Genomic DNA, 4807 nt, shown 5'->3' with positions numbered 1-4807 from the left:
TATTCACGGCTAACACGACTACAGCATTTAATCGGAGACCTTTTAGATAGTACACATTCCCTGGTGACGTCTCATCAATGCATACGATTCGTACCATAAAGTAAAGCAAGTAACTACAAATTAACTGTGTTCAATCAAATTTTTACCTCTTTATTATAGATCTATTTATCACAGGTTGCATGGTCACACAAACTATAAGTACCAACTCAATTACATGTTAAATTTTAAAACGATTTATCACGTCATAAGAACTAGACAAGAGTCTAACCATATAGTCAATATGAGAAGATTATTAGTTTAGATCGGAGGCACACTATAAAATTCCCAGTTAAACTCCTTACGGAACCATCGACTGTGCGTCATGAGTAATTAACTTAATAATGTAGAAATCAAACAACTGAAATTACAATTGAGTATTAATAGTTATATGATTCACAATAACAACAAGATTACTTCCATATCACACATATGTTTAACATTTTAGCAACCATACCATTCAATTGTATCCATCAACTCAGTATAATTCATTTTCAGGAAAAATAAAAGATATCGCATAAACAACTTAAACATGTACATATACCATCATATAACTTGTAAAACATTATCTATGACAAAAGATTAGTAAGGTGAACAAGTTCTCTGGTTTGCACGGTTTGAACAAATAGGCAAGTCGCGGCTCAATTAAACGTAACTATAACGACTATCATTTAAACATACGCATGACATTCCCTAATAAACCGGACTGTTACCATCTCGGTTTCCCGAGGTAGTGAATAACAAATTAAACTCCAAGGCAAATTACATAATTTCTTTAACTTAACTTTTTTTCAAAACCTCATTTACATCAAATTACAAAGAACTAATATAAATAAAAGTGAAAGTCTTCTAAATGATGATCTAGCTACTAAGTCTTCTGATCCAGTGTCTCACGCCCATCAAGCTCCCATCCTATCTCATAAACCTGCCAAGTCTGCTCCCCAATATTTGGATCGTCACAGGTGTTCACGAATACACAGGGTCAACCACGAGGTTGAGTAGGGAATACAATGAAACAACAAAATATGATATGCATGCTCCTCCGTCACCTCCACCTCCATCTCAACTCATATCTCATAACCCGAACGCCCACCATACCGATCCCCGGTAGACTATATATCGACCGTAGCCGATCTCGCACACTCGCACTGAGGACACCAGGGCAAGTCCTGCAGAACCCGCCTGGGCCTTATCACAACATCATCATCACCACACCACGTCACCACAACATCCTCCATCTCCAATGCATATGAATGCTCAAGAAATTAATGCAACACAATATGTATATCATTGAACTCGGTAAATCATAGAATCATGCCTTCACAATGTTGTGATAATATACTCAATACGATCAATTCAGTCAAGCACATTCCAGGATATGAATCATAACATGAATCAACAACCACGAATCACGTCAACGTTCACAGTTTGGTCATATGAAACACCAACAAGTCAACACAATTCAACAACAACGATAATAAGTCAAGTGTATTTCCCTACCTTTTCGCAATCCAAGCACACAAGCAATCAATTATGATCCTTCACATATCCATCACCTACATAACATAATTATGTATAATTACCACCTACTCAATCAAATAATCATGCACATAACCTAGACTCATCATAACTTAATAGGAATATCAACTTAAAGAACAAACACAATTTTTCCTGATTTTCCAGCACATGACAGACTCGGAATAAAATACATAACTAATTCCAGAAAAATCAAATTGATACTAGGCCAATTGGATTGGAACCCCATCAGTCTTAGCTACAAATTATATCTGACGTGTTTTACTCAAATTCCCAACTTATCAAGAGTTTTCAGACTGATTTCCAAAAACTGACAGAAACCGTCGCATAAAAAGTATTGATTCATAAAACGAGTTTAAACATTATTTTGCAGTAATTCCAAATCCTATTATCATCTAGACTATACAAAAATGATGTATGAAGAAGCCTCATAACTGAATCGACATAAAAATTAGGGTTTCAAATCATTTTCCACAACCAAATCAGATTCGCGGACTTTTCAGCGACATGTTAATAAATAAATCACCTAGGACAAACCATAAAGAATTTGACTACGAGATTTTATATGCATAAACTAGACATCAAATAAATAGGACTCTCTTTTCAAACTTTTTGAAGAAGAACACTTTAAAACAGTATAAACAATGGAATGAAATCGACTTACAAACAGGGAAATCGAATTAGGTTGGAATCGATGAGAAATCTTCAATCAATTGAAAGGCTCGACAATTCTTCTTCCTCTCCCTTTCTCTAGGTTTAGAAATGGTTTTATGAATGATAAAATGAAAAGAGGAGAGAGGGAGAGCGGCTCTTAGATTAGGTTTAGGGTAAATGGTGGTTACATGTTCCGGGTAGGGCAAATGGGTTAAACGGGTATGGTCGTTGGGTAAATGTAGATGGGTAATTCTTGACCCAAAAGACAAAATGTGATGTAGCCCAACTCAACATATACGATATAAACCCGACTTAATAACATTCACGATATTACGATGCAACCAATATAAAATGTATAATACTAATATATAATAATATTCGTTTAATCGATTATATAAAATACGGGGTATTACATGTGTCAGCAATTCGGCGAACGGAACGGTGACTTGCAAGCTTTCCAGAAGTTCGGCAAATTTACCGAATTGTTGATTAGCCTTCGTGTTCTGTAGTCGCCTCGGAAAGGGCTTGGTAATAGGTATTTCGAGCCCCTTGTTCCTTTCTTCCAACGTGTCGGCTGGATCAAGCTCTAAATCCTTTGATCGAGACTTCCTTCCTCTCGATTGAGGTCTTTCAGGAGAGATTTCACTCGATCGAGCACTAGCAGGCTCTTGATCGAGTTTTTCTTTATCAGCAATAGTCGATCGAGCAAAATATCACTCGATCGAACTCTTTCCTCAACATTTCCACTCGATCGAGCTGTTTGGGCTACTCGATCGAGATTTTCTTTTTCCTGGTCACTCGATCGAGCAGTATTTTTACTCGATCGATTCCTTTCTTCATAAGTTTTCCCCGATCGACCCCCAGAAATTAGTCGATCGAGCACTTTCTTCGTTGTCAGCTCGTTTTCATCAACAGTAACCTGTTCATCAGCAGTATTAGCCTTCCTCGGGTCTGATTTCAACAGCTCGGGTCCCTCGTATGAATGACCGCTTCTCAGATTTATTAAATTCACCGTCTCATATGGATTCTTATCGGCTTGTGACGGCAAATAACCCTGCTTTATCGTGGACTGGTTCGCGGCTAACCGGGCAACTTGAGTTTCAATTGACTTGATGGACGCATCTTTTTGTTGGTCACTTAGCTGCCACTGCTTTGTCAAAGACTGCAACATCGTCTTCAACTCAGATAGCTCACTTACCCCACCAGAAGATGATGCACCTTGATTCGGAGGAGGGAAGGAAGGAGGCTTTTGAAAGCCTTGTTGAGCGTTATGAGGAGGGACATATGGCTGTTGCTGCGGTGGTGGAGGAGTGGGATTAAGCATATTTTGACTTGTCCACCTCAGGTTGGGGTGGACTGCCCCTTGGTTATTATAATAGGAACCCCCTCTTTACCTATATTATTGAAAAGCAAGGACCTGTTCCTTCTCTGTAAGACAGTCAATAGGAGTATGACCGTCATTGCTCCCACACCTCTTACATGTGATGGTGTCCTGTCTAGTAAGAAAATGAACCGTCTGTGGCTCCCCATCAGATTGCAGCTCCAATCTATCAAAACGGGCATTCGTGGCTTCCAGCTGAGCCACGACTGCCTTATCAACCGCGTGAACTGTTCGAATACCGTCCCGTGGGTTCCCATACTCCGCACAATGGGTCACCATCTCCTCAATAATGGCCCATGCCTTATCATCATCAATATTCTTTTGAAATCTTTTGTTGGATGATGCGTAAAATATAGCTCTATGGTCATCGTACAACCCATTGTAGAACTGATTGGACAGAAACCACCGATTAAAACCATGGTAAGGAAGAGACCTCACCAAGCTCTTGAACCGACACCAAGCTTCATAGAAGGTCTCATCAGGTGCCTGCTTAAAACTAGTGATCTTTGCCCTCAGCTGATTGGTGCTCTGCGGAGGGAAATATCTTTTATAAAAAGAAAGAGCAAGGGTCTCCCAGTCTGTGATCCCTGCGGCCGTGCGGTCCAAGTCGGTTAGCCACTCCCTGGCTGAGTCAGTCAAAGAAAAAGGAAACAACACCTCCTTAATCTTGTCTTGAGTTACCCCCTTTGTGGCGGGGATAGTAGAACAGTAGTCCGTAATGACCTCCATATGCTTCCTCGGGTCTTCAGCTGCCACACCTCTAAAGAGATTTCTCTCCACCAGATTGATATAGATGGATGGATGTCAAAAGTATTCCCATCCTCAGTCTGGAGATTGAAACCCTTGGGAATAGATGATGCTTTAGGCTCCTAATGACTTGCGATATTCGGCATCTTTTATGGTTGGTTTACAGAACTGAAATTGTCTTCTTCTAAAGACGGGTCTTCTGTAAATTGGAAATGCTGAAGCTTGGGTTCGAAAGTACTCAAGTCTTCCTTTTGTGATTCTCTTTGCAGATGGAGTCTATGCCTGAACAGTCTCTCTGGCTCAGAATCAGATGAAACTAATTCTAACCTGTTTGACCTGGGCATACACAACACTGAAACAAAATAAATAAGAACTGTCTCAAGGAATAAGAATTCCATGAGATGGATAAAATAAACGAAACAAAAAACAGATAGGACAATTGCCTCCCCGGCA

General features: G+C 39.7%; 1 non-coding gene across 1 annotated transcript; it reads left to right on the top strand.

The window, feature by feature from the left end:
- The first annotated feature begins 4019 nt into the window (after nucleotides 1-4019).
- On the top strand, nucleotides 4020-4125 carry LOC141636445 (small nucleolar RNA R71). The gene has a single exon (XR_012541055.1). It is a non-coding gene; the product is annotated as a small nucleolar RNA R71 (small nucleolar RNA).
- Nucleotides 4126-4807: the final 682 nt, after the last annotated feature.

The sequence above is a fragment of the Silene latifolia genome, chromosome Y (assembly GCF_048544455.1).
Source record: "Silene latifolia isolate original U9 population chromosome Y, ASM4854445v1, whole genome shotgun sequence".
Lineage (NCBI taxonomy): Eukaryota > Viridiplantae > Streptophyta > Magnoliopsida > Caryophyllales > Caryophyllaceae > Silene > Silene latifolia.
The sequence above is the reverse complement of the archived record's forward strand: the minus strand, read 5'-3'. Positions and strand labels throughout refer to the sequence as shown.